Here is a 12919-nt window from a genome sequence, read left to right as displayed (position 1 = left end):
AATGTCCACCTCCCCTAAAATAAAAGTGTTATCCTGGATCAGATTCATAGGTTTATACCATTCCTAGGATCTGTGTTTCACTAAATCAGAAAAGTATATTGTCCAGTTGATATTACTATGTGATTTCTTGCTGAGCATCACAGTACAACTGAGAGGGTCTACTACCCTGGTATTACTCAAAGTAATCTAAAAGTAATTGTTGATGTTGACTTCCCTAGAACTCCTGTTAGGTGTTCCAAAATAAGGTTATATGCTTTGGTCTGTGTACCTTCAAGTGGTACAACGTCTTTTCGTCGCGGGATGTTTTTTTGCGGGTGTCTTTACCGCTAATATTTTTTTGAAAAAAACCCATTGAATTTTTTAGAAAATGGGGGGGATTCGGGGAACCACCTCCCAAAAAAAATAACATTTGATGTTTTTTTTCGGTACAGCCTTACACTAAGATTGGAGTCTTGTGGAGTCTTGTACTGCCTCAGTTGAATAGTTTTACCAAGCCCTTAGTTGGACTTCAGACAAACTGTCCTAACATGCACTCTAGCAATAATTGGTCTTGCAGTCGTTCCTCGGTCGTCTGTCCAAAATTGCATGTTCTCGCCAAGCCTCTGAACGCCGTGATGTATGCTTCTACCGTTTCTTCTTCAATTTGAGATTTCTTACCAAATTTATATTGTTCTAATATAATGCTCACTTTACACTGATAGTGCTTGTCAGGGTTTTCCATGAACCTTTCATACTCATTGAGGTTGTGTGCCTCATCAGCTGGTAGGTCAGGCAGATCATCAAATTTGTCCTGTCCCGGGGTGCATAAGCAATGCATCAGTAATGATTTCATAACTGTTCCCACACACAGCTGATGCGTAGTGTTCAAAGGATTTCTTCCAGAGTTTCCACGGTATAGGTGGGTCACCTGGTGTGGGTAGCTGCAATGTTCTGAATATTGAGGGTAGAGTACCAGTCACCCAAAGCAATTTTTTTACTCTATTCTCTTCAGTTTCATCCTTTGTTTGTAGTCATTGGGAATCATTTTATTTTAATAAAGATCTCTATATAGCGTTCAACCAGCACTCTGATTTCTTTTCGTGCCCAATGTGTGGAGCACTTGCAGCTCTCCTCGTAATCCTTTATACATTCTCTTTGTAAGCGCACGGCACAGCAGTGAATTCACAGCATTGAATTCTCCGTTCCTTTCTCCGTGTCGGAGATGGAACGCAGAACGTTCTTTTTCCTTTGTTCCGTTCACAGTTGCTGGGCAGGAAGTGCTGTTGTAAGGAGCGCGTCACAGGTTGCTCAGCACACAGAATGGTGTTGTAACCTAGTGCCTATGTGTTGTGGCTTGATAGTGCCTATGTGTTGTGGCTTGATTGATATGTGTGATGTCTGAGTGAATGCATGGCCTCATGGAATGCTGAGGTGGAACGTGGAGTGTGGGAGGCTTGGGAGTTCCACAGAGTGACAATTGGGTCTTGGAGCTGGGTAGGGAACCAGGACAGATGCTTGTAACCTTCTCTCCTACCTTCATGAACTATTACTATGTAACTAAGCAATAAAGCATCTTCTGTTTCTACTTACATGGGTCAGCCTGGTTCTTGCTCCATGTCATCTCTGATCAGGCACAAATGGCACCAGGCAAGTTACAACACATGGCTTGTTATTGTTCAAGGCCCAAGGACAGGCTCTGCACTAACAGCTTTGCTCACACACGCCAGCAGCGATCATAGTTACAAGGTTTTCATTCCCTGATTAAGTAAAATCGTTTCAGTATTTTGAAACGCTGGGGGCTGCGGGCCCACGAAATGAATTAATTACGTGGGGAGAACGCTGCGCTCTTATTGTAATCCATGGGCCGGTCTGTTGGATTCCTGCCGTTGCTATCACATGTGGGTGGCTGGTGGGCTCCTTGTCACCAAATTGAAGTAATGAGGAGCCGGAATGCTTTCCAAAAGTTAGGTTTATTGTTCAAAGTAACATCTATACCCCCACCAGCAGCACAGCGTCCCTCAATTCAGTAGGCTCTCTCACTCTGTCTTCTCCCCTTCTAGTATAGATCCTTCACTTCCTGACATTCCCTACCTTACATCATTAACGCTGTGCTTGCTGGATGCTGGATACTACAGTCCTCTAAAGTAAGACCTTGGAGGATCACACGAGGCATCTTCATCTAGCGGTCTAAACCCTCTGAAGCTTTCCTGGTGGCTAACCCAGGGAAATATCATCTGGCACCACCAACGCAGTAGCGGCTGGTGAATTCTTTTCAATAGATGGCAGAAAATCACCAAAAGAGGTTTGGGAGTTCTTCAGTGAGAATTCCTATTTAAAAAAATGGTTTAAAATGGTGCATTTTCGATACACTTTCTCTAAAACAACTTCTCCGAAAAGATTTTCTGTTCAGTTCCGTAGGGTAACACATGAAGAAATTCAACAGAAATCAAGTCACCAAGCGTACACACAAGCCTTTTCCAGCACACTTTCAGGATTTCAGTGCCCAGGACTGCAATCTCTGCACTGGCTCCCAGTAGTGACAAGTATTAAGTTCAAATCCTCCCCTTCTGGGGCCTCAATATCTTCAACTATCTCTTCCTAAATATCTTCCTTCTCAAGCTCTTCGCTCATCCGCCTCCAACTCCCTCAGGGTCAGTCGATTCTCCAAGCGACGAGTTGGTAGTAGATCTCTTTCTTCGGCTGGGGCCTCCCTCTGGAACAGCCTCCCTGCCTCTCTGAAACTTGAGGAGAACCATCTCTGGTTACGAACACCTCAAGACCTTCCTCTTTGCTTTTGCTTTCTCTCCTCCTCTCGCCTGCTGATCTCCTGGCTGAAACTGTACTGGTTACCTGTTTACCCTCTGATCTCGGGCCCAGGTCCCCTCCCCACCAGTTGCATACCTGCACTGCGCCCCTGGAAACCCTTGCACTCAGGGGCTGTTTCTGTATCCCTACAGCCCCCTACCAGCACTTGACAAACTGATGTCTGCACTCACCCATCACTTGCACCAGCTGGCAATATTTTTTATTTATTGTTTTATTTATTTTACTGTTATCCTATGTACTACACTGCTCCCTGCCCATTTCCTCCTGCACTTTTCCCTCTCCCCCCTCCCCTGCACTTGTGCAATCTTAATGTCACCTGGCCTAGTAAGGTTGCTGTCTCTGTCTTCCCTCTGTTCCCCCTCCCTCGCCTCATCGCGCCTTGAAACACTTGGGTATAGGTGCGTTATAAATGCCAAATCATATCATATCATATCAAAATGACATTTCCACTGTCAGACCACATTTCCGTTGGCTTTGCCCAATAGTGTCAGTAGTGTTACAGTAAGAACACGCTCATGATGGTTTTGATCAGTAATACCAGAACTGTAAGAAACACTCATGATGGCAGAGCACACTAATGATGGTTATGCCCAATGAAGCTAGTACTGTAACTTTGTGAATGCAATTGTAAGGTGGGTACTACTAACTGCTGCAAGGATATATGTGTCTTGGCTATGCCAAATAATGCCCTTACTGTAACTGTAAGAACACACTTGGTCTGCCTTTACCCAATACAGACAGTAACGCTAGCCACTGCACAACACACTTGCTTTGCACAATAATGCTAGTACTGTAAATGTAAGAACACACTTCTCTTGGCTTTGCCCATTAAAGGAATGGTTCGGTCAGAAATATTATTGTCCCTATGGTTCGGCCATGTGTTTTTAACCATAAGTCGATTGATCGTACAAACATTTCCTATGCACCTTACCCGAGTTTACGTCTCTTGAACGTCTCTTGAACACAAGCGAAATCAGGCAGCAGGGTACGGCCATTTTGTGATAATCTTATCAGTTGCTGCATCGCCCTGGGTGACCTGCCTTTGCGGCACTAAATCATAGCCCCTGCTCCTGAGCCTGACATCACTAGACGCGTACCGCCCATTTCACAACGCCAAAGCACGTCCGTGTCAACATTCTCTGCGCTTCAGCTAATGACGTGTCGCCATGGAAACAGCAGGAAGCCTCTTTCCTCAATAAGTATAAATAGACCGTTTCACAACACACAACACCAGATTTTCTTTTCCATTCCTCTCACTGTATTTCTTTGAGTATTCTGTCACTCGTTTCTGTGCTCTGGCGAAAATGCTATTGGATACAAGACTTGTCATTGACAACTAAGGTTTAATACACTTATACTGGTCACTTAAAAACAGTTTCTATCTTTCTTTTTCACATGTGGTACAGGCTGGTGGCCTATCGTTCGTTTACATGGTGGCTTCATGGGAGGCTTGGACACTGCGTTCGACGAGTAATACCCGCCTGTGTCGTTGGTGCCATTAGAGAAACTTTCCCCAGTGACAGCGGTTAGTACAGGGGATTTTCCCTCACTGTCCATCCCCCCTCCACTATCAAAGGCAGTTCGCACCAGTGGATGTGCGCTGCCAATGGGTGCTGTGAGGGGCGCGAACGGCCACGGTGCAAAACACCATGTACACTTCAAAGCTATCTTTCGCGCAGGGGTCATTGTTCACAAGGCCTCCTCAGACCCCGTGTCTCAATGCAGGCTCCCCTTCAAGCAGGCCGCGCCCGTGCAATCCACATAATACCACGACATATACACGTCATTCATTCACGAACACACCCCTTTTTGTAATTCTTTATAAACCACTTGATATTTATCATGAGAACATCTTTGAGCACTGCAAGTCAACTCGTGAAGGTGCTACTTGAGAAGCCTGTTGACCGATGCTAATCTGCTCTTCGTCGTGTTATCTGTGAACTTCTGTGACCGCTTCGAGTGAACTCGACAGTGTGCTACCTGTGAACATCTCGCTGTTCTCCTGCCACTAACTACTCTGTTTGCTGAATCTAACTGTTTGTTGTTCAAGGTAAGGGCATTTATCCAAATCATATCTCCTTCATTTGTAAATTGATATCAATTATGAAGTAACGTACTCAGTAGTGCTATGTTAATTTATCTCATTGCTATTGACTTGAGTTTCTTTTGTCAGGTTATCGATATATCCATTTTGATAAGTGTCAATTGGCATCGAATTGCATCCTTCGCAGACTGTGTCTATAGCATAAGCATGTTTCCTTTTCATGCATGATAGTACATTCAAGGGACGAGTAAAATGTTCTGATTTTCAACACATCAATGAATTTTTTGTGAAAGTTATCCTATAACACAGCCGCCCACGCTGCACTGGTTTTGCTGTGGTGCCCAAAAGAAAGCGTGCATTGAACAATGTATGGTCCAATTCCTTCTTTCTCGCATTTTTATGCAAAATAATTTTCGAATAATATTGACCTTTATTTTGCAGAATTTACAGCAATGCCTGCATGTTCTATTTTCGGTTTCCCTTCGAAGACCCATGACAAATCTGAAGGCATTACAATGCATGTATTCCCTAAGACTGTTGATCGAATAAGAGAATGGGTCAGATATTGCGGATATCCACCAGAAGAGCTTGAAAGTAGAGTCAAACAAGTCTTGGAGGACAAGAGGGGTCATCGATACCGCATCTGCAGCCTGCACTTTACCCCAAATATGTACGACACATCCTTGTACACAAAGAAGAATCAACTGAGAACAACTCGAAAATTGCTCACAAATGCTATTCCGACTTTATTCGTGAACATGCCGCCACGGGTGAGTCACGCTTCCGGATTTAGCTTTAGGCCGGTATTTTCGGTGTAAATGTCACTTATAATACTTTCGATATTTATATGATTGAATTGCTGTTTAAATAATGACCATTTTGCTAAACATCAGTCCCTGTTTTTGAGAACCCTCATAGAAAATTGATTTATGGGCACAGATAACTATGCTATATTATGCATTTACATAAGCATAATTTTCTCGTATTCAGTCTCCTTACATGCCACTTTTTAATGTTGGCATTTCTAAATCGAATAATACTTTCCCTTTACAACTCCATGACTATCCACCGAATTTGAAGCAACAAGATTCAACATTCATGTCATGCCTGGAGTCATCAACCACTTTGAGCGCGTTTCAGGTAATCTTACTTAGCTATTCTGTTCCAGACTTGTTTTATGCATGGAATTTGAGATAATGTGATCATATTTTTGCAACGTATCATTGCTTTACACAATGTTTTTCGTGTTTTGATATTGATATGTACCTTTATCCACGTCCCACTGTGTGTGTTGAATTTCCAATATTTTCATCCTTACTAATGCAAGTACTGTGTTTCAGGGAGATGCTGAAGCGTCCACTACAATTACAACATCCTTCGTAGTAGATCCGGAGCCAGAGGTATGGGTATTGACAGTTCAATCGAACGAGATAATCTGATCATATTTACATATCGTTTAATTGTTTTACACAATGTTTCATTCATACTTTGCTATTGATATGTACCTTTGTCGTCTTTCCAAAGTGTATGTCCAGTTTCCAATATTTTCATCCTTACTATTGCAATTACTGTGTTTCAGGGAGATGCTGGAGCGTCCTCTACAATTACATTACCCCTTGTAGTTGTTCCGGAACCAGACCTTGTCGTTGATCTGGAGCCAGACATTGTAGTTGATCCAGAGCCAGACCTTGTAGTTGATCCAGAGCCAGAGGTATGCATACTGACAGTACCCTCTAATGAAAGAAAGTCGGTCTAATTTTATGTGTAATGCAAATGACTTATTTTAAATGGATACTCTTTTTTGTAGGGATGTATACAAGATCCGTATATTGAATGGGAGGCACGTGGATCTGAGTCGGTGCGCCAGCTTGCTGATGGTGATGTTAGCGTAAAGAAGGTTTCAAAGAAAAGAAAGAAAAATAAGGTTAGTTATAAACAGTTTATATTTTTGGCAATTATTTTGTGCTGAGGCCTTCACTATATGCTTTTTTTAAATGTAAATTGTACAATACTGTATGTTGGATTTACACTGAACATCCCTTTTCCTATCTGTCCTGTAGTTGCCCTATGGAGTACGGACTATGCAGACACAGACAGTGATACAAATGACAGATGCTGCTTGCCAAACTGTTTTCACCATGGAGGAACTATTAATTGAGGCGCAGCCTGTTCACACTCGAGATGCCTTTGTCCAATGGCCAGAAAATTAATTTAATGTGACCGTGAATCCAGCAAAGTGTTTTTGGACCATTGCTACAATGTGACTGCTCTGCCAGATGAAGATGAAATTGAATTTGTAGAAGATAGTTTTACATTACTCGCAGAGCACTTGACACAATCGACACCCGTCAAAAAAAGGCCCTCCAAAAAACAGTCGACATTGATGTTTTCTCCTATGCATGGTCAAGTAACAGATGTTGAAATGACAGAGACTGAAGCATCAACACTATTGACCGACGAACTAGACAAAGATATCAACTATAGTATGTCCAGTTTGGCTGATATGTCCACAATGGTTCAGTCCGAAACAACAGTGTTGCCAGATGACAGTCTAAGAAAAGAGGCCAAATACATGGTATTCGACAGCAGCTTGATGGAGATTATAAAGATGCTGAAATGTGTGTATTCAGTGGGAGGGCAAGTATGTGGGAAGCCATTGTTGAACGTGACTCGTCTAACACAAGGCAGTAACCTCAAAATACATGCCACCTGTGAAAAGTTACATAAAACATTTTCATGGTCCGCTCAACCGATGCTGGGGAAACTGCCAGCTGGCAATCTACTATGTGCAGCAGCTTTACTTTTCAGTGGTTCTAGTTTCACGAAGTTATCCAGTTTCTTTCACTTTGTGGGACTCCATTTCATTTCTAAAACGCAATACTACAAATACCAACTTGATTATCTATTCCCTGCCATTTAGTGAAGCTTGGAAAATTGAACAATTGGCTATTCAAAGTACATTCTCCGACAAAAGGTTCAGGATAGCCGGCGATGGACAGTGTGACAGCCCCAGATTTTCTGCTAAGTACCGCACATACCATTTCCAGGACATGGAAAGTGAGAAAATTGTGAGTTTGGTGGTCGTGCAGGTGTCACAAAGTAAATCCTCAGTGGCCATGGAGAAACTTGGTTTTATAAAATCACTGGAATATCTACAATCGGGGGGAATACAAATCGACCTCATAGCCACGGACAGACACATTTCAATAGCCAAGACAATCAGAGAGCAGTATCCAAATATTAAACATCAATTTGATGTATGGCATGTTGCCAAATCAATCTATAAAAAAATCTTGGCTGCAGGGAAAAAAAAAGTTTGGAAAGTATTTCACAATGGTCCCAGTCTTTCAGCAACCATCTTTGGTGGAGCTCCAAAAGATGTGATGGGTCTGTGGAAATTCTACTGGAAAAATGGTGGTCATTAATGCACCACTGTTCCAACGTTCACCACTGGACAGAAAACCAACATTTCCACCAATGTGAACATGGCCCTTTGTCCTCAGAGCAGGCACCGAAGAAGACGTGGTTGATCCCATCTTCACCTCCACACAAAGCCCTTGAGAAGATTGTGTTTGATAAAACTCTATCAAGAGATCTGAACGGACTCACAGAATTCTGTCACACAAGAGATTTGGAAGTGTGTTCCACAATATGTGCCTAAAGTACAGGCCAAATATATCGCATTTCGGCATCCAAGGGATGAAATCTAGGACTTTACTAGCGGTATTAGTGCATAACGAGAATGTAGGCCGTGAACAATCTAGGACTGCAGGAAACTTAGGGATGCTTCACTACACTTTGGCCTTTATGAAAAGAAGCAAAAAATGGGTGGTCAAACCAGTATATGAGGAAATGGAATTCGATTTTGTGAAAGATCTTATTATTAATGTCGTAGAGATGCAAACTCATGGAATTGCGCACAAATCTGTTCAGAGCACACATACATTGCCACTAAACATTGCCAACATGCCATGTCCACCCAAAGCAGAGCTTGTTGAACAGTTCAAATCCCGGTACAAATGATTACCATCTGTTTTTATTTTTGCCAAAAATGTTTTTATAGATTGTCCAAATAAATTATGCAATTTGTCTTTTGAAATCTATCCTCTTAGTCCGTTTTAAAAAAAATAGTACAATTATTACGATTGCTTTCACATTTCACAGTTTAGTCGAGCTACTGTGAGACCTTCATTTTTCTTGTGAATGACCAATGGATAATAGTGTGTAAGAATCTTTGGGTTTTGGCAGTTGCCTTGCCATAAAGTTCCCCTAACAGCTGAATATCTGCTCGTCACACAAAAGGGATTAGACCTAGGCTACATAACATACTAGGCACGCAAGAAGTACTGACTGTGAAAACATGTCATGGGGTAGGAGGCCATGAGATAAGCAGAGCTGGGCCTATTACTAGACACACTTTCTGTTACATCGACTATAATTTTGGAGTAGGGGGCATTCTGTTATTGGCATGTTTCCCCTACCCCTCAGCAGCGCCACGAACAACGAGCAGTGACAGCTCCCAATTTTTTCCTCCAGGGCCCGTGCTTCAAAATTCATGTTCTCATGGATGCGTTGACACGGGATGTTGCAAAGTAAGAATGTATGTTCATTGTGAGTGAAGATCACCAGCTTTGAATTTTTCCTTGGGAGCTGGGAGGCCCACGCGTCCCGCACACAGTATAAGGTTCTACTGTTTTTTGACCTTGAGAGACAGGGACCATTCCAAAAGGGATTGAATTGAAGGGGTGTGTAATAATGTATGATATGATAAGGTTGTCCATTCCGAAACTGGACCTAGTTACATGTAAATTCAGTTCATGAAAAATCATTGACACGAACGGAGGAGTCTCCATTACAGTCTCATTACACCAAGAGAATGGAAATGCCGAATATAATGTAAGTTTCTCTTTAGACGATTTTATACCAGAACTAGTCGAAATACGAATAGCTGACCGTTATTGCTGGGTTACATTGTACTTGTTCGTTCTGTGTGGCATATTGCAATGAAGTGCTATTACAACCTTTGTGTGCTGGGCTATCTACCGGGCACATGGGCAGGCTAGCATCGAGACGCTTGTAGACCACCACTGGTTTCCCCCTGGTTCTACGCTAATAAATCATTACATTGTGTGTGCACCTCGAATTGTTGCCTCAGTTTACGCATTACGTTTAGAGCTCAACATACTCCATTGCACTATCCTCGGAAGCAAATAGCGGAGTACTTTGATATTCCACATTGTATTCTGTCGGTTCACATTGTGTCACCTCTGCGCTAATAAAGAAAATGATTAATTGTAAGAAAGATCGGCTACTGAGACACATTTCTATTTTTATGTTTTGCAAAGAGATACATCGTGCCATTCTGCGATTGTCATCTATTCCAGACCCTGACCGATGGATTCTTCAATCGCCAGCTGCAGCTACATGTCAATCACTGGATTTACTTGACCATTTTTTGGGACGGTAGACAACGGCCAATATGCCCCTAGCGGTACTAGCGGTTAGGAGCAACATAACAACCTTTACGGTGGTCTAGTGCCAAGTTGATGCACTAGCCTTACAATTCACTGTGCGACCGAAGTGCTTCATTTAGCCAAAACGAACACCCTGTGTACCAAAAAGGAACAGCGCGTGACTCATGATAAACATTTGCGGATTTGCGGATCGAGAGCAAAGAAAAAAGTCCCATTTTGATATAATATGTCAGACGCCGAATGTTATCGAAACGTTGAACGTGAAATAAATGTACTTTACCAATTGTACAGTCTTGCTGTTTCCTTTTAAAGTACAGTTTCATATTCCTAATAGTGACGCGCTGTGCTGTGAGACGATGTGTGTTGTTTTCCCGGTTCTGCGTCAAGTCGCGTCGGTGATGACTTGGCGCATTTGGCTACACTGCCCAGTAACGTCACAGAGAGAGGCGGAGAATATCAATGATTTGGTGATGTCAGGCTCAGGGACGGGGGCTATGATTTAGTGCTGCAAAGGCAGGTCACCCAGGGCGATGCAGCAAGTGATAAGATTATCACAAAAGGGCCACGCCCTGCTGCGTGATTTCGCTTGTGTTCAAGAGACGAAAACTCGGGTAAGGTGCATAGGAAATGCTTGTACAATTGGTCGACTTATGGTCAAAACACATGGCCAAACCATAGGGACAATAATATTTCTGACCGAACCATTCCTTTAAGGGTAGCACTGACAACCACTGTAAGAACACACCTGTCTTGGCTTCGCCCAGTTGGGCCAGAACAACCAGTCACTGCAAGAATACATTTGTTTTGGCCGTGCCCAAAAAGGCCACTACTGTAACTTTAAAAAAACCTGTGTTGGCTGGCTCTAGTTAGGCCAATAGTTGCCAATATAAAACCTTTGTGTAGGCTATACCCACTGCCCAGATAAGAAATTTAAATACCAATGAAATCTCCTTATCTTTATATTAGTTTTAAATTCTTAGTGGGATCAAATGTGAAGTCCTATATTGTATTTTGAATTTTGAATTTTGTAATTTGCATTCGGTACCTTGTAAAATTTAAACTATGTGGAAATTATTTGTGGTTTTAAGATATGATATGATATGATGTTTTAAAATGTTTTAAAATATTTTAAAATGCTGTACATGTGTCTAAATGCGTTTAAATGTGTTTAAACTGTGTGAAAAGTTCAATTAATGTACTATACCGCAAAATAAGTAAATAAATAAATAAAATGCCCTGTGATGCCTTGTTGCCCGTGAACCCATTTTCATGGGGTCAGGCAGGTCTCCTCCCCTGCCAAACACACGACGTGGGGGAGAGAGAACTGCTTCGCACCATGATAATGTCACAGACACACACACAAATTTCAGACACACTGTCACTCACTCATATGCTTGCACCCTAATTAAACGAACTCTCTCACAATTTTCAAAAGAAAGAAAACAATTACCTTTAAGCTGTAGCTGTACCATCAGGTCAGGAGTCAAAAGCGTCCCTCCCCAATACTGGAAGCAGGCCGGGTGACAGACTCTCGCCCCTCCAAGCATGAAACTTGCACGAAGTGGGAGGGATAACGAAAGAGGCCATCGTTTTCTCTCTATGGGCCAGATTTCCAGTGCCCATGTAAAATCATGAAGGCAGTGACATCAGGCAGGCCTCTCTAATGCCTTTCTAGAGAAGTACATAAGTCACTACTAGTGGGCCCGGATATCCTTCGTGCCATGGCCCTATAACAAATCTAAATAGTTTTCAATTCTTTGCAAATGCAAAGGCTACATTTGCAGTTTGGATCGAATCAACGTCCTGAAAGTTAGTTTCAGAGAATGATGCCAGACCCATTAGAATGAAGTGTAGGCCTTCATGCTACAAGGGCTTTGTCATGTGGTGAACTTCATTCTCTTTCTCAAGAAAAGGAGGTATCTGCAGTGTTATTTGGGACCCTCCCAAAGTGTATTCCCCTTGTAAAATGGGTCATGACTGTGTCATGATTCGAGCTAATAAAGGGAGCTCCTGCGTGTATTTGCCTCAGAACTGCTGTAGACACCAACAATGGAACTGGCGTCTCAGTCTCTCATTTCGGGCCTGCAGGCCACACTGTGTGATCATGGTCCTGCAGGTCTTGCTGCTCTGGGCCCCCCAGATCAGCATTGTGCCCCTGGTCTGCCCAGGTCAGCCTCCATCCTGGATGTTCCCTGTATCTGTGGTGCCCTAGAACTCGGGCCCATGTCTGCACGGCCTACCAGGGTCCCGGCCTGCAACCCAGTAATTCCGGGTGATCCCTGCAGCTCATCAAGGCGCTGCCCCCCACACCCCATCACTGGTGAGGCTGGCTGTGTGGCCACCAACAGCCTCTCCAACATGGAGTACATATATTCTTGAGTGAATGGGCAAGAGAAAGGAAGGACGAGGCCAAAGCAAAGTTATGTCCTGGCCTACAGTCACGCAGGCCAGCAGACCAAGGCTGGGGGCACCCAGCAGACACACAGGCTGTGGTCATGCAGCATATTTAGGGGCAGTGATCACCCTGCTTATGTCGGGATCACGCGGCATGGCCTCAAGGCTGGGGGCACCCAGCAGACAGCTCCGGACCGGGGGC

The sequence above is a fragment of the Ambystoma mexicanum genome, chromosome 2p (genome assembly GCF_040938575.1).
Source record: "Ambystoma mexicanum isolate Mex_15411 chromosome 2p, UKY_AmexF1_1, whole genome shotgun sequence".
Taxonomy (NCBI): Eukaryota; Metazoa; Chordata; class Amphibia; order Caudata; family Ambystomatidae; genus Ambystoma; species Ambystoma mexicanum.
Note: the sequence above shows the minus strand (reverse complement) of the source record.